Source organism: Lepidochelys olivacea, assembly GCF_965140295.1.
Source record: "Lepidochelys olivacea isolate rLepOli2 genome assembly, chromosome: 1".
Lineage (NCBI taxonomy): Eukaryota > Metazoa > Chordata > Testudines > Cheloniidae > Lepidochelys > Lepidochelys olivacea.
In genome coordinates this window covers 94,401,128-94,423,922 of record NC_140411.1, presented here as the reverse complement: position 1 = coordinate 94,423,922, position 22,795 = coordinate 94,401,128, and the positions used below count along the sequence as shown (strand labels likewise).

The 22,795-nt window shown below is 38.5% G+C and overlaps 1 long non-coding RNA gene across 1 annotated transcript in view; it reads left to right on the top strand.

Annotated features, from left to right (window-relative positions):
* Nucleotides 1–6,533: 6,533 nt before the first annotated feature.
* Nucleotides 6,534–22,795, top strand: part of LOC311521575 — a 29,303-nt gene continuing 13,041 nt past the window's right edge. Inside the window, exons 1-3 of the long non-coding RNA XR_014711916.1 lie at nucleotides 6,534–6,569; nucleotides 7,971–8,130; nucleotides 8,774–8,892. This is a non-coding gene — a long non-coding RNA (uncharacterized lncRNA). The remainder of the gene's footprint in view (nucleotides 6,570–7,970; nucleotides 8,131–8,773; nucleotides 8,893–22,795) is intronic.

Below are 22,795 nucleotides of genomic sequence, written 5' to 3'. Positions count from 1 at the left end.
GTGCTCTGGTTGGCTCAGCTCTCATAGGGTGACTAGGATGTAGCCTGCCACGTGGATTGCCCACAATAAAAACTTTGTATACAACCTCAGAGCAGCTATTGAGCATGTCAGATAACTGTGTACCCTACACCTGGATGTTTCTAGGCCTTTTTAGCTGTGTTGTGCAGATAAACAGATTGTTCCAACTAGAATTCACATCTCCTCCCACTGCTTCTCTCCCTTTCTTTAAGCCAAAGAAAGTCACATGTTGAGAACATAAGAATGGCCATACTTGGTCAGACCAAAAGGTCCATCTAGCCCAGTATCCTGTCTTCCAACAGTGGCAAATGCCAGGTGCACCAGAGGGAATGAACAGAACAGGTAATCATCAAGTGATTCGTCCCCTGTAGCCCATTCCCAACTTCTGGCAAACAGAGGCTAGGGACACCATCCCTGTCCATCCTGGCTAATAGCCGTTCATGGACCTATCCTCCATGAATTTATATAGTTCTTTTTTGAACCCTGTTATAGTTCTGGCCTTCACAACATCCTCTGGCAATGAGTTCCACAGGGTGATGTGTGTTATGTGAAAAAAATACTTCCTTTTGTTTGTTTTAAACCTGCTGCCTATTACCTTCATTTGGTGGTCACTAGCTCTTGTGTTATGAGAAGGAATAAATAACATTTCCGTATTTAATTTCTGCACACCAGTCATGATTTTAGAGACCTCTATCATATCCCCCCTTAGTCATCTCTTTTCCAAGCTGAAAAGTCCCAGTCTTATTAATCTCTGCTCATATGATAGCCGTTCCATACTCCTAATTATTTTGTTGCCGTTTTCTGAACATCTTCCAATTCCAATATAAATATTTTTGAGATGGGGCGACCACATCTGCATGCAGTATTCAAGACATGGGTGTACCATGGATTTATATAGCGGCAACATGATATTTTCTGTCTTATTATCTATCCCTTTCTTAATGATTCCCAACATTCTGTTTGGTTTTTTTTGACTGCCACTGCACATTGAGTGGATGTTTTCAGAGAAGTATCCACAATGACTCCAAGATTTCTTTCTTGAGTGATAACAACTAATTTAGACCCCATCATTTTATATGTATAGTTGGGATTATGTTTTCCAATGTGCATTACTTTGCATTTATCAACACTGAATTTCATCTGCTGTTTTGTTGCCCAGTCACCCAGTTTTGAGAGATCCTTTTGTAGCTCTTTGCAGTCTGCCTGGGACTTAACTATCTTGAGTACTTTTGTATCATCTGCAAATTTTGTCACCTCACTGTTTACCCCTTTTCCCAGATCATTTATGAATATGTTAAATAGGACTGGGCCCAGTATAGACCCCTGAGGGACACCACTATTTACCTTTCTCCATTATGAAACCTGACCATTTATTCCTATCCTTTGTTTCCTATCTTTTAACCAGTTACCGATCCATGAAGGAACCTTCCCTCTTATCCCATGACTGCTTACTTTAAGGACTTCTGAAAATCTAAATGCACTATATCCACTGGATCCCCCTTGTCCAAAGAACAATCATGTGGGTTTCACTTGTGCAGCAGAAATGCCCACTTCCACACTCATTCAGCACAATCTCGATATAGTTACAGAGTTGATCTGGCTAACCAGAAGCAACAGCAAGCAGAAACCCACCTCGCAATCCTCACCACAATTGATGAGAGCCAATCCATTGGCTCACCATGACCGATTATGCCCAATGGCAACAAGAATAGGGGGACATTGTCAAGTAACTGAATGCCATGTGAGTTAGCCTGCCCTGCAACTTGCACCGCAACATGGGCAGGCAGGGTAGTAGTGATGGGGTGGGCGGCCGTGTGGAGTGGAGGGAATGAAAAAAAAGAAGCAGGACCCTTCCCCTCTACTATATAAATATGCAGCAGGCCACTGTGATGGGGAACCAAGTAGAGAACATGTAGTGCTGCTTCCAGTTGCTCCTGCTTGAGATTTCTCCCTGTCTCACCACACAGAGGGCAGTGGGGGGTCTGCTTTGCTCCTGGACCCATCAAAGATGCTGGATGAGCACTTAAAAGTATCTTGATGCCCATTATATCAGAGTAAGCTGGGATGATTTTAGAGAACTAGGAAATCTCAGAGGATTGTACAGGGATCAAAAATACTTTTCTACAGATAAATTAAAATCTATTTCTATGCTGATTTCCTCTCACATCATGAGTTGGGTAATTCAGCACATTTCTGTGCTTCTATGGGTTGGGCCTTTCAGCTGGATTTCATTCCCCATGATGTACCATGGCCCCCTAGGCACACCCATGATACAACTATCTTCCCTAACTGTAAGGTGAGCCTGTGAAGAATCATCGGAAATGTAGTCTGACAAATGAGCCTGGCCTAAAGAGGAGAATGGCAGTATGATACACCCATACAAGAGCTCCCATGAGGCACCATGTCAGCATTTCTGAATTGAAAATAAAAAAAGCCCAAAAATTCAGTTTTACATTTTTCATCAAAAACTTTAAATTTTCCACTGAAAAGAGCCCTTTTCCAACCAGCTATTTAAATTATAAATTGACACATAAGGACGTGAACACCTACTTATAACCACTCTGCCACTGTATAAGCTAATGTAACTTACCTGCTGAGGAGCTAGAACAAAAAAATTGAAATATGGCTTGAGTTACTTTATTTATGCCATCTTACACCATATTCCAGTTCTTTGATGTGTATGTTATCTCTTAGACACCCTTATACATGAGCAGAGCAGGTGTAAAGTACGTCTAAAGGCATCAATGCTGTATGTTGGTCTAACACACTACCCTGTTTCACTTTTTTTAATTTCATCCATCAAGTCTATGATTCTGTAGTAGACTATCCATTATTAATAATTACACACACTGACATTTTCAAATTACAGCTCAATAAAAAGAAGGCCACTCACTCAAAATGGGTCTGTTCAATGATGATCCCCTCACAAGAGAAACCTTGTAACCAAGATTTTCACAGGAGATAGATCAATAAAGGCTAAGAATACTCATGCAAGTATTGAGAACAGAATACCAGAACACTCATCACAGAGGTATTATTTATGAATGCACATATGTTGCAGTCAGCTGCTAGTAATGCTTTGGGGAGAACCAGAATTCCTGGGAAGTACCTCCAATCCAAATGACAACAAAGAAAAGAACCTTGGAACAGAACTAATGCAAAGAAGAAAGTGTCAAGTTACAGATTTCACCTAAAAGTTTGTACCTTTGTAAAACAAAAGGTCATTTTTACAAATATAAATCTGGTGCTTGTTTTTTTTTTATTTTGCTGATAATGAATAAAAGATAATATTAAAAATACAATTTTTTTCTTTACATTTGAACTTACAAAAAAGATACAAATAAAGACTGTTCTCTGTAATATGATGTTTGATTTTTTTTTTTTTTTGAGAAATTGGAAACTGTGAATGTTAAATGGATGCATGAGTTTCGAACCCTGGGAGCAGGGGTATTAAGTTTGCATAGCGAGAACTTTCTCTTTGGTCAAGTTTTTGATACATTCTTTCAATAATTTCTTCTCAAATAAAGAAAAGGTAAGCAATAAAATGGAAACCAAAACATGCATATTTACCCATTCGAGGGTCAGAAAAAAATAGTTGGAGACAGTAGTGGCTGTGATGCAAAGCATATCTGCTTAGCTTAATAAAAAGGGCAAGTTTTGCTGTTTTACTGCATCCTTCTGGAAGCTACATGCCACTGGGAGGCTGAGCTGATTCCCACACCATCAACAGAACTGTGAACTAAATTCCTATTGAAGGGCCCTATGTGAAAGTCCATTGTCTTCAGATAATGCCCTCAATTAAGGCTGTGTGTCCTGTCTGAAGGCACTGGGATTACACAGGTGTAACAGAGGGCATAATTTGAAGACAACAGGGTCACACAGGGGTAACTGAGGCAGCATTTGATCCACAGAATTGTTGAAACTGGTGATGATGCAAAAACTTGATATTCACATACCAGGCTGAGTTTGTGTGACTACCAACTAGAAAAAATATTTGAGGAGTAAAATGAGCAAATTTGTTATGGAATAACTGAAATTGAATAAATGTGCTCTCCTTGCCTTTTAATAAGTCACCTTCCAAATTTCTCCATATTCCTATAAGCCATAAATACAAAACCTTCTTACCTTCTCCCACCTCTGATATTCATGCACCAGAGCAAGGGTTGTATTTGCTTGATCCTTTATAAATCATCTTTGTATGAGTGGCTAAGACCCCACTTTTTCTTTTCATTCCCATTACTTTAATTTTATACATTACACTTTTGGTCTATCACTGAAAGTTGTGTTCTCTGAAATGCTCGGGCTACCCTGTTGTGAAGGAGCCTGCATTTGCTGCTACTGCAGCTTCCCTTTCTTAATATTATTTTATTATACTTTTGTGTTAATTTTTAGTCCTATGACGGATACCCTGCTTGCAAGCAAATCTGCGAGGTCCATCTAACTCTACCTATGCAGCTGGCCCTACCACTTTGTCCTAGGTAAATGCATCTACAATGGGGCTTGATGAAGTATGTAACTGGGCATCCATATACATGGCAAAGTACCACTATTGGTGGGTGGGTATCAGGTGCATTTGTGTTTTTGTAGACCCTATGCATGGCCCAGGACCATGGCCATTCTCATTTCCATATTCTATTCAGTTCGGATATCCTCACATGCCCAATTCCTCACGCAAGTTTAAATATCCCCAAATTTTGTGCACTCTGCCCCTTCTCTTCCAGTGTCAGTTACATCCGTAGCCTCTTTTCAATTCAGCTTCTTCCTCCTACTCACCAACACAAACTAATGTATGTGTAAATCTCTGAAACCTGTGTAGATTAGTGACCAAATTCATTCCTTATTCCATTAAAGCCATTGGAGTTGTGCCTGCTTAAGTGACAGGTGAATTTAACCTAATGTGTTCTACGCTATTTCAATCCCCACCCTTTTATCTCACAAAATAAAAGTTCTGAAGAGTGGTTCACGCTCGTGGTTCATCCTAGTTAGTTGGTTCAACATTTTTTCAGCACAAAGTTTCATGCCAAAGTGACTTTTCAGTGTTTTTCCTGATGCAATAATAATAGCCATTACCTCAACATTTCATGGAAAAACTAAAAAGATTTGGGGGGAGTAGGGGGAGGAGGTGATAGTGGAAAAAATGTGGAAGGATTGCCAGAAACTGAATTTGGGTGTGAAATTTATTTTGAAAAAAACAAACAGGTATATTTATGCATAGCTCTCACCAAAACAATTCCCTTTTGGTTCCTCAACAATGAAAAATGCAGAAGATTGAAATAAAAAAAAAATCTAAAATAAAAGAAAAATAAGAATTGAGATTTGAACTACAGAGACATCTATTCTCAAAAATTCAGGTGTAGCCACAGTGTGGTGGTTCCTACACATGATGGCAGTCTGTAGATTTATATGTTTTTGTCTGACTCTAAAGTGTAGGTTACACAGAGGCAAATCCATCTACAAGATCTCACCTACGGGTTATCAGTTGCCAAGTGTTTGGCCATAGCTATGGGATCTTCTCTAATTGCTCATTTTTTTCATATGTGTCAGAAAATGTTGGATTTTTTTCTTCAGTCTTTTTGCAAATAGTTTCATTGAAATTTTGAATGTTTGAACAGTTTCAGATAGCTCTACTCTTTCTGTTTATTTAACATGTGATGTTGTTTTTTCTTTGAGACTCAGGGCGGGGTTTTTGTTTTGTTTTAGGGGTTTTTGGTACTTGATATTATGCTTTTTCTTCTTGTAATTAAATAGTGTTCTAATAAGACCCTGGTGAATCATGAAAAATATAGGAACATAAAGAAGTCCATTCCACATCAGAAGTTCATATAGTCCAGCATTCTGTTTCTTATACCGGTTAGCAGCAGATGCTTCAGAAGAAGGTGCAAGAAAATCCACAGTGCACAATAATGTAATAATCTGCCCACAGGGACATTTTCTTCCTCTGTTGGTTTAAGTGCTGAAGAAAGAGGGTTTATATCTCTTCGACAACTTAATGTAAAAAAACAGGCAAACAATTTTATTTGCCTGTAATGATGAGATTGTAACTACATGCATTGAACCTAAAGCTCTTTTTTCCCTGACTTTTATTTTGTTTTAAATTTCCCTGGAAGTTATCAGTAAAAATGGGTGAAAATCGGTGCAAAAATTAACTTCACAGTATTGTGAGTAAATATTGGCGTTAATACTGGGAGACAGGAGGACAGAAAAAAAGCAACAAATACAGAAAAGTAAGAGTATTGAAAGTTAAACCAGTTTAATGCTATGGTTTATTTTATGAAGTGTATATTAGCACTACAAACATCTACACACACTGTCATAAATATAAAGGGAAGGGTAAACCCCTTTGAAATCCCTCCTGGCCAGGGGAAAGCTCCTCTCACCTGTAAAGGGTTAAGAAGCTAAAGGTAACCTCGCTGGCACCTGACCAAAATGACCAATGAAGAGACAAGATACTTTCAAAAGCTGGGAGGAGGGAGAGAAACAAAGGGTCTTTGTCTCTGTCTATAGTCTGTCTTTGTCCGGGATAGACCAGGAATGGAGTCTTACAACTTTTAGTAAGTAATCTAGCTAGGTATGTGTTAGATTATGGTTTCTTTAAATGGCTGAGAAAAGAATTGTGCTGAATAGAATAACTATTTCTGTCTGTGTATCTTTTTTGTAACTTAAGGTTTTGCCTGGAGGGGTTCTCTATGTTTTTGAATCTAATTACCCTGTAAGATATCTACCATCCTGATTTTGCAGGGGGGATTTCTTTATTTCTATTTACTTCTATTTTTATTAAAAGTCTTCTTGTAAGAAACTGAATGCTTTTTCATTGTTCTCAGATCCAAGGGTTTGGGTCTGTGGTCACCTATGCAAATTGGTGAGGCTTTTTATCCAACATTTCCCAGGAAAGGGGGGGTGCAAGTATTGGGAGGATTGTTCATTGTTCTTAAGATCCAAGGGTCTGGGTCTGTAGTCACCTAGGCAAATTGGTGAGGCTTTTTACCAAACCTTGTCCAGGAAGTGGGGTGCAAGGTTTTGGGAAGTATTTTTGGGGGGAAGGACACGTCCAAACAGCTCTTCCCCAGTAACCAGTATTAGTTTGGTGGTGGTAGCGGCCAGTCCAAGGACAACGGGTGGAATATTTTGTACCTTGGGGAAGTTTTGACCTAAGCTGGTAAAGATAAGCTTAGGAGGTTTTTCATGCAGGTCCCCACATCTGTACCCTAGAGTTCAGAGTGGGGGAGGAACCTTGACACACACGTATATGGTGTGGGTGTGCGTATCTATCACAACATTACATTGCTTTAACAGGCATTTCTCATATACACTTAGACTAATTTATTATTAATATAATCACATCTGCCTAATGTAATGATTAGATTTTTTAACATATTAGTATTTTCATGTACATAAGTGGTCCAATATTTGGATGAAAATTGATAAAAAAAATTAATAGCTTCTGTAAAATCTTGGAAAATTTCAGAAGAATCGGTAAAATCTGAAAATAAAGGGCCCTATTTGTACCCTGCTTGCAATATTATGAATAGCTTTCATTCAAATTTGAAGCTGGCCCACTTACCACAGCTTTGTTCAGAATCCAACAGCTCTTGCTTATTTTTCTTGTTATTGTACAAAGTCAATGGAGAAACCATACAAATGTATATAGGAAGACTGATATAACACACGCTGCCCACACATGATATCATATAGATGTTTTAATCAAATTGAAATGATATTATTTATATTTTGTGATGTATACATAAACAGCCGTTAATTCCTTTTTAAGCTTTTGAGCTTTTCTAGCCTTTCATCTAGCTACAGTATTTGCTTATCTTTTTTAATGGCATTTGAATTGGCAACATATTAGCTTTCAGTTGTTTGAAAGTGTTAAACATTTACCCTCAGATTTGTAAGCGTGGGAAGTGGGTGAATACCATTTTTCTCCTCAGAAGCTGTTTTCTTTCAAGTAGGATGTTGCATAGTAGCAGTACTAACTTGAAACACTGGGTTATGAAGCATATGTATGTGTACAAAGCGTGGCTGTATGAACTATCTGAAGCGAAGGATGAAAGGATGGCAATGGAGATGCAGCTACTGGAGGATATAACTCTCACTGCTGATCATCATCAGGTAAATAGCTTGCTTCGACTACTGAAGCACTGACTGCATTTATAAAACTCTGCCACCAGGGGTCTCCCTTGCATTATAATTGAGCTGAGTAAGGATACTTTCCGTTTACATATATTCTCTTTTTTTAAAAAAAAACAGTGTTCACTCTGAAACTATAAACACTTCTACAAATTATGGAGCCTGGTAGTGATAGAATTAGTATTTTTTGATGATTCAGATGTACATTGTCCAATTCTTTAATGAAGAGCTTATTAAAGAGTATTCAGATACAAAATGCACACAATTCACAAACTGTTCTGTGTGTTTCTATGCATTCTTTTGAGTCAGAAAAAAAACCAACATAATGTGAATATTATCTGTGGGGCGTATTTTCCAAGGCACAAATGGCAGTTAGACCCCAGTTCCTCACTGGCTTTCAGTCTGAGTTAGGTCCTAGCTGCCCTTTGTGTCTCTGAAAATCTCCCTCTCTAAATCCAGATATTTATATATTCCCCCATAACTGTGGTATCTAAGCCCTTTAGAAACATTATTGAGGTTGCCCTCACAAAACTCATGTGAAGTAGGGAAGTTTGATTATTCATTAATTATTATTTATTTTATTGTTATGTTTTATTAATCACAAATTAATATGGTTTTAAAACAGGTGGTGAAATGAGACACAGAGTAGCTCACTGATACCAATGGAGCTACACCAGTGTGCAGCAGCTAAGGATCTGGGACACATTGCCTTCTTTGTCTCCAGACTTTAGAAGACACCCACAGGTATTTTGATTGTAAGCTTACCTGACCTGCCTGTGTCTCTAGTGTTGTAATTTGGGGAACTCTTTCCTAGGAATGTGGTAGTTAAATAAATAAAAATATTCTGAATTTTCAAAGATATTAATTTCTAAACTACTCCCTTTCAAAGCCATCTGTTTTTGTTTTTGTTTTTTTTTTTTTAGTGGTGATGTACCACTCAAGTATATCTCAACACCCTTAAACTGTGGTGTCTACTGGAACTAGTGGAAAATCTTAAGAATGGGTCCAACATATTCAAACCTGGATGTCTAAAGTTAGGCTCCCCAACCAGTGTCCAGATAGGGGGCCTATTTTCAAAATAGTGGGGTACCCAGCATCTCCTACTGATTTAATCACTTCTGAAAATCAGGCTACTTATTTAGGTGCCTACATATGGATTTAAGCAGGTATCTTTGAGAATCTTCTCCTGCAACTTAACAAAGTGTGCTAGACATGCCTCACAAGATTAAGTTACAGCATAGTACATCTACAAACAAGAAAGTTCTGTGATGATCTTTTTTCCCCCTAAATACTGGCTATGTGAAAAAGGAAATAGGAAAACAAGGGACATGTGAACTGGTTTGATATGAAACAGTCCTGAACTCTTGCCAGTTTTGTAGACTCTGAATTGTTTCAATGTGCTTTTTATTTCCTATTGTGGTTTCCATCTGGGACCAGATCCAGAAGTGACCAAATTATTATCAGAAAAGCTGTTCTTCGGGTATTTCCGGCCACAAATAGAAATAAAACTGCTAGAAAATTTAAAATATAAAAAAAATTCACATCACATACCCAGCCTTATTTTGGTGGGAGATGTTGGAGTTCTGGTAAACTTTGGATAAACGTTCAAACATTAGGATGTTTACTGTAAGCAAACGGATGTGTGATACATTCTGCATCACAATCTGCTAGCTTAAAATATTGCACATATGCAGAGTACCATTGACTTCAGTGGGACTGTGCATGGACACAGGGATCCTGATTGTGCTTCCATTATCTCTAGCTCAATGTGTGAACCATGGGCTGGCAGGCTATCTTAATCCTCTCCCTGCTTTAACTGATGCATTTTCCAAAGCCAAGACTCAGATCAGTTCTCTTAGTTTTCAGGGTCTAATACAAGGTGTCATAAATATAAAGGGAATGGTAACCACCTTTCTGTATACAGTGCTGTAAAATCCTTCCTGGCCAGAGGCACAATCTTTTCACCTGTAAAGGGTTAAGAAGCTAAGGTAACCCCACTGGCACCTGACCCAAAATGGCCAATGAGGGGACAAGATTCTTTCAAATCTGGAGGGGGGGACAAAGGCTTTTGTCTGTCTGTGTGATACCTTGCCGGGAACAGATCAAGGATGCAAGCCTTCCAACTCCTGTAAAGTTAGTAAGTGATCTAGCTAGAAAATGTGTTAGATTTTCTTTTGTTTAATGGCTTGTAAAATTCGCTGTGCTGGAGGGAATGTGTATTCCTGTTTTTGTGTCTTTTTGTAACTTAAGGTTTTGCCTAGAGGGATTCTCTATGTTTTGAATCTGATTACCCTGTAAAGTATTTACCATCCTGATTTTACAAAAGGTGATTCTTTTACTTTTTCTTTTAATAGAATTCTTCTTTTAAGCACCTGATTGATTTTTCATTGTTTTTAAGATCCAAGGGTTTCAGTCTGTGTTCACCTGTACCAGTCGGTGAGGATATTATTATCAAGCCTTCCCCAGGAAAGGGGGTATAGGGCTTGGGGGGATATTTTAGGGGAAGATGTCTACAAGTGGTCTCTTTCCCTGTTCTTAGTTTAAATCGCTTGGTGGTGGTAGCATACGGCTCAAGGACAAGGCAAAGTTTGTACCTTGGGCAAGTTTTTAACCTAAGCTAGTAAGAATAAGCTTAGGGGGTCTTTCATACAGGTCCCCACATCTGCACCCTATAGTTCAGAGTGGGGAAGTAACCTTGACACAAGGTCTATTATTTCTTTCAAGAGCAATGTGACATATTAAAACAAATCCAAAATGAGCACACTTTTAAGATGAGTTTTGGTTGTTAAAGGATTGTCTTCATAGGGAAACAAATTGGATGCATAAAAATCACTGCAGAGTGGATAAAAATCAATGTTTTTTAAAATAAAAAATATATTTTTAAAATTTAAAACTGATATTTATATAACTTAAATACAGGAGGGTTTGTTTTTTGTTTTAAAAAAACTATTTAAAATTAAAATTGAAATTGATCTATGTTCAGGTCTAAACTTATGATCTATTAAAATAACTGAAATTAAATAAAAAAGTAATATAAAGTAGTACATATTTGTTACCAAGTTTTAAAGAAAGACAAATCACTGAACTGGTGGAAGTCGTTAGTTAAGAACCTGGAACCAGGTTTGGTTGAAGTGCTAAGACAGCTTTTGACATTAGTAGCCTCTTCTTCAGGTAAGGAGAGATTTTTTTTTCATTTCAGTTTATTCAACCATTTCAGCTCAATGACTGGTTCATTAAAAAGTTAAGAAACTGATTGGAGTTGAAAAAGCAGGAAAGTTGTTTTTCTCTACTAATCTGTGAATAAATATGTTTTGTGAAAGGACGAAACTGACTAATTCTAAAATACCAAAGGACACGTTGATCAGAATTAATCATTTAAATTCAGTAACTACAGATAATAATTCATTTGTTTAATAAATCAGTTAGTTTTAAATGCAAAACCTGTTTTGATATAATCTTTTTTCTTATGTATCCAGCACATTTAAAGTAGTTTTATTACAAAAGTAGCTTATTTTTGTAAGTTTTAATTCAATTTAACTTTTCATCCAGATAGAGCTTGACACAAATCACAAGGGAAAAAAATTATAATCTCGTAAATAAGAAATGCATCATACACTGTTTTCTAGCATAATACAAAATTTAAAATAGAAGCATCTGAATAAATGTATGTTTAAGTGATATAATTACTTTATGTTTATAAACATGTTTTTCATCCTGGTTAACAAAAAAAGCACCAAATTTAGTGTAAAGTCTATATTTATTTCCACATCAACATGCTTTAATGATTACCAACCAATCAGAATCAACCTTTATTTAGGAAAATAATTAAAAAGTACAAATGCAATACACGATTAAAAACAATGAATTAAACCAAGGTTTCCTGCTTGCTGATTTAACATTGATTATTTAAATCAATTCACCCAGCTATTCTCCAATAGCTGCTCCTTCTGAACCCTCTCATTCTGCAGAGAGAATGCTTTGTCTGGAGTAGCTCAATCCACTTTGGAATTGGATTAAGCTAAACTACAGAAAGGACACGCTTAGGGCAAGTCTACACTACCTCTTAAATTGATATAATTTATGTTGCTTGGGGGTGTGAAAATGCCACCCCCCTCTGAGTGCCAACCTTTCTGCTGCAAGTTACAGCAGCCTAAGCGCTGTCCAATCCAGCGCTATGTCTGTGGGAGATGCTTTCCCCCGACATAGCTTCTGCCTCTCATGAAGGTGGAGTAATTGTGCGGACAGGAGAGCTCTCTCCCATGAGCATACAGCATCTTCACCAGACACTTCACCACCTTCATGAGAGGCAGAAGCTATGTCGGGGGAAAGCAACTGGTGTGGGATGGTCTCTTGGGGACAGCATTGCAGGGTGCAATTTCTAACACATATGTTTGGGGCTACATTTCCCATTTATACTCACAGCCACCTCTTTAAAAAACTTCATGCAAAGCTTATTTTCCAGGCCTCACTCACAACAAACTCTCCTTATAGTTTTAAATTTTGCTGGATGGAAACATGGTGAAACCCAGTTATGTTGCTTTATTGTGTACACAAGTTCCTAGGACTGTGCTTTCTGCTCACTGTCACAGTTTTGTAGCTTAATATAAATTATTTGTTTTGCTTTTCCTTTTAAACTCAGTTTTCCTCCTTTTCCCTCTGTTGCTAGATCTGTTTTTATTGTTGAGTGGTGGTCGGTTTTTTGTTTTTGTTTACAATTGCAACACTTCAGTTGAACTACATTCTTGAGAATTATGTCCTTCTCTTTAGCATCTATAGCATCTCTTGGCACCACAAGGATATTTTACAATTTTGCTAGGAAACACACACAGAGCTGTTCTCTGGAATTTCTCCCCTGCAGTTCCAAACCCTCTCTAGAGGCAGCATCCATTATAGCTGCAATCTCTGTTTCTTTCTTAAATAGGAGCTCAGCTTCTGACAGTAGATTTTTTTGGCTATTTTCATTCCCTAAGCCACAAATGAATCTATCTCACTATGAGTCTTGTAAAGTGTTTCTGAAATTAAAATGATCCAATAATTTGTCTTGACTCTCCCCTTTCCTCTGATCACACACAAAATCCAAATATGTCTGCAACCAAAGGTTTTGGGATTGGGTGAATTTCTAAATTGTTTTGTGATATCAGTAATTCCCCCCTTCCCTGAACTATTAGTTTTCAAAGCAAACTGGATTTCCCCCTTATACACAGCCTGATAGCAGATATTTCCTTTCTAACTCATAGGTGCCAAATCCTGATGCTCTGATTCAGGCCTTAGGTAAAATTCTCATTGAAATTACTAAACCTCTCTCCCTTAGCTTTCTGCTTTTCTTTAAAAGCAGCAATGAGTCCTGTGGCACCTTATAGACTAACAGATGTATTGGAGCATAAGCTTTTGTGGGTGAATACCCACTTAGTCAGATGCATGTAGTGGAAATGTCCAGAGGCAGGTATAATTATGCAAGCAAGAATCAGGCTAGGGATAACAAGGTTAGTTCAATAAGAGAGGATGAGGCCCTCTTCTGGCAGTTGAGGTGTGAATGCCAATGGAGAAGAAACTGCTTTTGTTCTTGGCTTGCCATTCACAGTCTTTGTTTAATCCTGAGCTGATGGTGTCAAATTTGCAAATGAACTGAAGTTCAGCAGTTTCTCTTTGAAATCTGGTCCTAAGGGTTTGTTTGCTGCAGGATGGCTACCTTTAAATCTGCTATGTGTGTCCAGGGAGATTGAAGTGTTCTCCTAGAGGTTTTGGAAGTTGTCAAGGTTCCTCCCCCACTCTGAAATCTAGGGTACAGATGTGGGGACCTGTCTGAAAACCTCCTAAGCTTACTTTCACCAGCTTAGGTTAAAACTTCCCCAAGGTACAAATTAACTTTATCCTTTGCCCCTGGATTTCCACTGCTACCACCAAACTTTAACTGGGTTTACTGGGAAATGTAGTTTGGACACGTCTTTCCCCGCAAAATCCTCCCAACCCTTGCACCCCACTTCCTGGGGAAGGTTTGGTAAAAATCCTCACCAATGTGCATAGATGTCCACAGACCCAAACCCTTGGATCTTAGAACAATGAAAAAAGCATTCAGTTGTCTTACAAGAAGACGTTTAATAGAAGTAAAGGAATCACCTCTGTAAAATCAGGGTGGTAGATACCTTACAGGGTAATTAGATTCAAAACATAGAGAATCCCTCTAGGCAAAACCTTAAGTTACAAAAAAGACACACAGACAGGGATAGTCATTCTATTCAGCACAGTTCTTTTCTCAGCCATTTAAAGAAATCATAATCTAACCCATACCTAGCTAGATTACTTACTAAAAGTTCTAAGACTCCATTCCTGTTCTGTCCCTGGCAAAAGCAACATACAGACAGACACAGACCCTTTGTTTCTCTCCCTCCTCCCAGCTTTTGAAAGTATCTTGTCTCCTCATTGGTCATTTTGGTCAGGTGCCAGCGAGGTTACCTTTAGCTTCTTAACCCTTTACAGGTGAGAGGATTTTTCCTTTGGCCTGGAAGGATTTTAAAGGGGTTTACTCCCTTTATATTTGACAGAAGTGTTCTCCATTCCTAATATCTGATTTGTGTCCTTTTATCCTTTTACATAGGGACTGTCCAGTTTGGCCAATGTACATAGGAGAGGGGCATTGCTGGCACATGATGGCATATATTACACTGGTGGATGTGCAGGTGAATGAACCAGTGATGGTGTGGCTGATATGGTTAGGTCCTGTGATGGTGTCGCTGGTGTAGCTATGTGGGCAGAGTTGGCATTGAGGTTTGTTGCATGTATTGGTTTCTGAGTTAGAGTTACTATGGTGCAGTGTGTAGTTGCTGGTGAGAATATGCTTCAGGTTGGCGGGTTGTCTGTGGGTGAGGACTGGCCTGCTTCCCAAGGCCTGTGAAAGTGAGGGGTCATTGTCCAGGATGGGTTGTAGATCACTGATGATGTGTTGGAGAGGTTTTAGCTGAGGACTGTATATGATGGCCAGTGGAGATTTGTTGGTTTCTTTCTTGGGCTTGTCTTGCAGCAGGAGGCTTCTGGGTAATGTAGTTTGGACACATCTGGCTCTGTTGATCTGTTTCCTTATTTCCTCATGCGGGTATCGTAGTTTTGAGAATGCTTGGTGAAGATCTTGTAGGTGTTGGTCTCTGTCTGAAGGGTTAGAGCAAATGCAGTTGTACCTCAGCACTTGGCTATAGACGATAGATTGTGTGGTGTGTCTGGGATGGAAGCTGGATGCATGAAGTTAGGCATAGCAGTCAGTGGGTTTTTGGTATAGGGTGGTTTTAATGTGACCATCACTTATGTGCACCATCGTGTCTAGGAAGTGGACCTCCCGTGTAGATTGGTCCAGGCTGAGGTTGATGGTGGGGTGGAAGCTGTTGAAATTGTGGTGGAGTTCTTCCAGGGTTTCCTTCCCATGGATCCAGATGATGAAGATGTCATCAATGCAGCATAAGTAGAGAAGGGGCGTGAGTGGACAAGAGCTGAGGAAGAGTTGTTCCAGGTCAGCCATAAAAATGTTGGCATATTGTGGGGCCATGCTGGTGCTCATAGCAGTGCCACTGCTCTGGAGGTATACATTGTCACCAAATTTGAAATAATTGTGCATGAGGACAAAGTCACAGAGCTCAGCAACCAGTTGTGCTGTGGCATCATCAGGGATACTGTTCCTGATGGCTTGTAGTCCATCTGTGTGTGGGATGTTTGTGTAGAGAACCTCTACATCTATGGTGACTAGGATGGTGTTTTCTGGAAGATCACCAATGCATTGTAGTTTTCTCAGGAAATCTGTGGTGTAACGGAGATAGCTGGGAGTGCTGTTGGCATAGGGTCTCAGTAGAGAGTCTATATATCCAGACAGTCCTTCAGTGAGAGTTCCAATGCCCGAGATGACGAGGCATCCAGGATTTCTGGGTTTGTGGATCTTGGGTAGTAGATAGAATAAGCCCGGTTGGGGCTCTAAGGGTATGTTGATTTGTTCGTGTGTTAGTGTAGGGAGTGTCCTGAGTCGATGGTGCAGTTTCTTAGTGTATTCCTCAGTGGGATCGGAGGAAAGTGGCCTGTAGAATTTGGTATTGGAGAGCTGTCCAGCAGCCTCCTTTTGGTAGTCAGACCTGTCTAGTCATAGTTAGGAAAAAGGAAGATTTCAGATATTAGCAGAAGTGTAGGAGCTATTTTAGGTGGTTTTCCAAAAGCTTCTTTGAATATTTTTTTTTCCTTTTGCTCATGAATATACTGGAGAACTGAAGAGAAATGTTTTCATTCTCCCATTAGGCCCTTATTATAAGTCACTTGTGTTACCTGTGATTTACTTTATCAAATTTGAACCTCAGAGGGAACCTACATGGGTTTGTTTATTTCCTGGTTTCACTATGTATCTTTCTTTAAGGCTTAAGAGAGACAAAGCAGGTGAGGTAATAACTTCTGTTGGTTGCATCTGATGAAGTGAGCTGTAGCTCACAAAAGCTTATGCTCAAATAAATTTGTTAGTCTCTAAGGTGCCACAAGTACTCCTTTTCTTTCTGTTGGTTGGAGACACAAGTTTTCAAGCTACACAGAGCTCTTCTTTAGGTCAGGGAAAGGTACGCAGAGTGCCACAGCTAAATACAAGGTGGAGCAGATTGTTTATCATAAGTAATTCACACATATTCTAAGGATATGTCTACACTACAGTTAGACACTTGTGGCTCGCCCGTGGCGGCTGACTAGGGCTTATGGGACTGTTTAATTGTGGTATAGACGTTGCTCTGGGACCCTTCAAGGGGGAAAGCTCCCAGACCTTGGGCTACACCAAAAGTTAAACAGCCTCTTACCCCAAGCCTCACAAACCTGAATCAGCTAGCACAGGCCAGCTGCAGGTTTTTAATTGCAGTGTAGACATACCGTCGGAGATCATTCAAGATGAAGAGGCCTGTTAAGACCTCTGCAGCCAGAGGACACAAAAGGGAGCTTAGTGGGTTAAGACAGACTAGTGAGAATAGGACAATCTTTTTTCTATTATAAAGGGCAAATTTGTGGTTGTACCCTGTGCAGATGCACAGTAGGTGGAAGGAACAAGGAATGTTGACTACAATTGCATCAAGGATTGTTCAGAGCTGCGGTGGGGCTGGTGGTAGGAGAGGACAGTTGGGGCTATAAGCTAGCAGTAAAAAGAAGCACAAGCTGCACCTTCATAGGGATGATGTAAAATTGGTGTTTAGGGATAACAAATAATTTTGAGTCTGTTGTTGTACACTAGAGTTGGACTGCATCAAACCATGAACTTAAGCTTCTATATATAATGATCTGACAATGGCTGTAGAATTCTTGAATTTTTTGCCAGGAATATAGACTGACCTATACATTCTTTGTTATGTTTCCCTTCAGGGTCCTGTCAGATATTTTAAAACAAAGGGAATTTCCAACCTCTGAAACCATTCCTAGAATGTGACTGTTTAGTCCAGTGCCAGGAGTTTGTATGTCTCCGTCAAAACTTTAGAATTTTGAGCTTCACCAAAAACCTTTTCCTCCAGTTAAATCACTCAGAGTATTTGGTCATTGAACACACAAAAGATCAAAAGAACCAGCAGTAGAACCCTATTCTCCTGATCTCATGTCCAGTGCCATTATCTGCTGGACCTGTGGTGGCTGTATATTTGTGTGTTGACTGTAAATAAAAATTAGTCAAATTATGTTATTTAGATAAACTGAGCCCCAAATGTACTTTACCACTATCACTTTGGAATGCAACCAATCAAATAGATAAAATGTGATTGGAGATGGGTTTAAGGGGCAGTATATGGATCTGAATACAGACTAAGTTAAATCTGTATCTGGAATTGACAATTAAATAGGGTCAGGATTCAGATTAAGTAGTGCTGAAATCTTGTGAGATTTTGACCCAAATGCTAAAAGTGTGTTCAGTGTGCAGCTCATAGTAGCAGAATTGTGGTAACAGGTTAGTTCTAATGTTAGATACAACCTTAGATGGGAGAGGATCTGGGGACTGAAATTTGAAACATCTCCCATTCTTAAAATTGAGTGGGAGAAAGGGGACATGGAAGTGGACTTGGATTTAAGATTTTGCTTTTGGCCTTTTTCCAGATACAATATAAACCTCAATTGGTGCAAAACAAGGACACTGATTAAAGGAAAAATATTTCTAGAATACTAATCAGTGAATTAGTGGTCATTTTCTAAAAGCTGAGTCTGTTATTAGGATGCAAAGAGCAGCAAGGAGATGTGCAAATTCTCTAGTGTTGTCTTCCTTGCTCCTTTATGAACAGGATTGAAATAGTTCTGGTAAAGGATAAGAATCATAGAATATCAGGGTTGGAAGGGACCTCAGGAGGACATCTAGTCCAACCCCCTGCTCAAAGCAGGACCGATCCCCAATTAAATCATCCCAGCCAGGGCTTTGTCAAGCCTGTCCTTAAAAACTTCTAAGGAAGGAGATTCCACCACCTCCCTCGGTAACGCATTCCAGTGTTTCACCACCCTCCTAGTGAAAAAGTTTTTCCTAATATCCAACCTAAATCTCCCCCACTGCAACTTGAGACCATTACTCCTTGTCCTGTTATCCGCTTCCACTGAGAATAGTCTAGATCCATCCTCTTTGGAACCACCTTTCAGGTAGTTGAAAGCAGCTATCAAATCTCCCCTCATTCTTCTCTTCTGTAGACTAAACAATCTCAGTTCCCTCAGCCTCTCCTCTTAAATCGTGTGTTCCAGTCCCCTAATCATTTTTGTTGCCCTCCGCTGGACTCTCTCCAATTTTTCCACATCCTTCTTGTAGTGTGGGGCCCAAAACTGGACACAGTACTCCAGATGAGGCCTCACCAATGTCAAATAGAGGGGAACGATCACGTCCCTCGATCTGCTGGCAATGCCCCTACTTATACATCCCAAAATGCCATTGGCCTTCTTGGCTACAAGGGCACACTGTTGACTCATACCCAGCTTCTCGTCCACTGTAATACCTAGGTCCTTTTCTGCAGAACTGCTGCCTAGCCATTCGGTCCCTAGTCTGTATCGGTGCATTGGATTCTTACGTCCTAAGTGCAGGACTCTGCACTTGTCCTTGTTGAACCTCATCAGAAGCCTATATTTTTTTTTCTGACAGTCCATTATATCATACAAACAATTTTCTATCTTATACACCAAATCTTTTCCTTTCAGACAACACAAAAATAATTAATCACAACCATATTTTCTTTTTCATGTGAATCCAAAATTAGCCTTATTCTTCCATAGGACAGTTGTATGGATACTGAGTTTGTGTCTCAAGAGCCAAGTTTACCATTCCTCCAGTAAAAACATGAATTTGCACAGATAGGGGTAGGCAGGAAGGGGAAGTAGTGTTTTTCTTTCCATTTCTTTCAACCATGCTGTGCAGGGGAATTAAATTCTTTGACATGTTATTATGCAGCAAAGTTCTGAACAGCTAACACAGAATGTTACACATGCAACATATTTCCATCAGCATTTGGTAGGGTGCTTGCAAAACAGGAAGACAAAAAACATGGTTTGGTCCTAGCTGTGCTAGTTTTGACTTGATCTAGATCATGTTTCACTTTGTCTTATTTCTAATTCTTTATCATGTGAGGGATAGCTCAGTGGTTTGAGCATTAGCCTGCTAAACCCAGGGTTGTGAGTTCAAACCTTGAGGGGGCCATTGGGGATCTGGGGCAAAAATTGGGGATTGGCCCTGCTTTGAGCAGGGAGTTGGACTAGATGACCTCCTGAGGTCCCTTCCAACCCTGATATTCTATGATTAAGTCTAATAACCCTAAACATCCATGACTTAGCATATTCAGTCACACATTGTGCTTTAAAGCTGTTTTCTGAAAATTCTACCACACACCCAGATACAATAATGCCCTTTATAGAAAGAACTACAGAATTTAATGTAAGCCAATGGAGTTTTATAGAAGATGTATTGTAGTTCAATAGAAATTACTCTAAAAACCCACAGAATTTAATGGAGAATGATACGTTTCCAACAGGGATGAATCACTTTATAGAATCTTGTAAAATGGACATAAATTTGTTAAATTTTGTAGAATGATTAAAAGGTGATCATGCTTGTTTAAATTCTAGAGGAATATTTTTTTCTGAAAAACGCTTGTTGTTATTATAATAAATGTTAGTTCGTTGTAACTGTCCAATAGTAGTAGCTCCAGGTCATGGCTGTTCCTCTCATTTTTTGATTTGACTTGAGTAATTGCTCTCACTATATCTGTGTATCTCCCTGGCAATAACACTCCTTGCCCTCTACAGCTGATATGTTTCTTTTTTGGATGGTGTTGGCACTTACGCTTGCAATGGAATTTCCTGCTGTATGGGTATCATTTACTCACACAGTAATAGCATACATCCTCTCACAGTCCAACCTTATTTCCGAATGAGGCAGATGATCTGACAACGTCATGAAACATTAGTTTGGATGGAATCTGATTAGGCAATAAAGTATTATATTGTCTGGTAGATTGCAGGAAGTCTATATTTACAAAATAAATACAGAACATAATGAATCACATCCCTTGTCTTTTACTCAGACACAGTGTGGTCAGTGAGGCAGAACAGACAGACTTTTCTCCAGAAAGTGTTCCCATAACAAATGCCATGAAAGAAGGATCTAATCTGTTCTCATGGTTTTTCCATCATATTTTATTGTTCAAATATTTGCTTTGAGTAATACAGTATGGAATCTCTAATGTGTTTACAAGGTTAACACAACAATAATAAGTTGTGATTGGACTTTGCTAATATAAAAAATAATATAATATGATGTGAGGGATAGTCACGATTGGCTATATTGAATAATATGTGAACAATCTAAATAACTAGCTATTGAAAGGGCATAATATCACAACACATATATGGTAATGCCTCTCTTAAACCCTTAAGACATGGCAATAATGATCATCCAGCTGCTTTGAACTTGCTGGAAGCTGTTTACTATTTCTTAAACTATTGCCACCATGTCATCTGACACAAGTGAGGCCATTTATATTTAGCATCTATACATTATATTTTCAAACTTCAAAAATATAATTTTGAAAAAAGGTAGCTCTGAAAATACATATTGCTTCAGACAGATACATGCAGAGCCTCTGACCATAAAATGCCTTTGAAAGCCTTGTTAAACTTGTAACCATTTGGTTACTTATATTGGTATATCCCTGGAGAGGAAGCAACTTTTCATATAATCTTTTACATAAAGGTATATTTAGTGAGCTGGAGCTATGAATGCGTTCAGAAAAATGCTTCATATTAAAGGGGTTAGGGTTAGTGTTAGGGGTTAGGGTTAGAGTTAATCAAATTAGAGTTAAACTACAAATTGTTGATGAAACTAGCAAAAGTGACAATATTCTGATACTTATTTTATATAGTGGATCAAGAAAGATCATTCCAATATTATTTTTAAAAACTAGCAGAAATCAAACCAGCCCATTAAATGTACCCTTTGAAGAGAACATAAGAGAAAAGTGTCAAAGATATTGTAAAATACTGTAATGTATACAGTCTACCATACATATTCCATATCTTTCTAAATCTATTTCATGCAAAAGTCTACTGTTAATAGAACATTAAGGTAGAAAAATCAAGCACTTAAATTCAAATTATGAGTTAATGTTAAAATTTCAACCTTAACTTTCTTCAGTTATTCTAATATAAAATATAGATTTTGTCTAACAATATAAATGATTCACAAACCAAAACAAACTAGAAATTCTTATACAAACTTATACAATAAGTTATAGTTCAGTATGAGTCTTCAATCTTGAGTTGATTTCTAACTCAGTGGAACTTGGCATGAAAGCAAAGTTTGAAGAAAATTAATTTCAGTACTTTTAAAGTGACTGTATTAATATGTAATGTCAGCAAACATCAACACAAACCTAGAACAATTTAAAATGTTGTATATCTTTGTGGGAGTATTTAAAGCACTTGTGCTTAATATTTAGTCATTTGTAACCAGTAGGTGTCCCATTGTTATGGGTGCCTCACAGTTCAGAATCAGAAAACACATTCAGTGTTAGCAATTTTGAGTAGACCTGCAAAATAATGTTTGGGACAATCTAACCCAAAAGAAACAATGTTCTTCGTGATGATACAAATATGCACAGTGTTGTCCTAAAGATTTGGGGGGCTTTGAAATTTAAGTGACTCATTTTATACCAAATCAGATATAATGAGATTCTGAAACTGACTTGAAGAGAGCATCAAGTCTTGAGATCTGATTTGTTGTAGAATCTCAGGTCATACTCATGAAAGTTTGGTGAATGTGGGCTGAGGGCGTTCACATATGAGAAAAACCAAGTAGCCTCCTTCGCAACCCCTACACCTACCTTTTCATCCACTAATCCCCACAATTTGGCAGAGAGAGAGAGAAGGGCCAACAACTCCGTGTCTGCCTAACTCTTCCTAGGTTTGTGATCTCACACATTTTCATTTAATGGGGAAGGGAGCAAGAGAGAGAACTTTTAAAAATTAAATTTAATTATTTAGTACATTTTACCGACCTAAAAGTCCCTTGCTGTTGTTCTTCATGTCCTGTCCTAAAATGTTGCATAGTCAGAGAATTAATTAAAATTTAATTATAAATACTTGGTGGGGATTTCTATTTTATCATATCATATTGTGCAATTTGTTTAACCCAAAGTCCAAA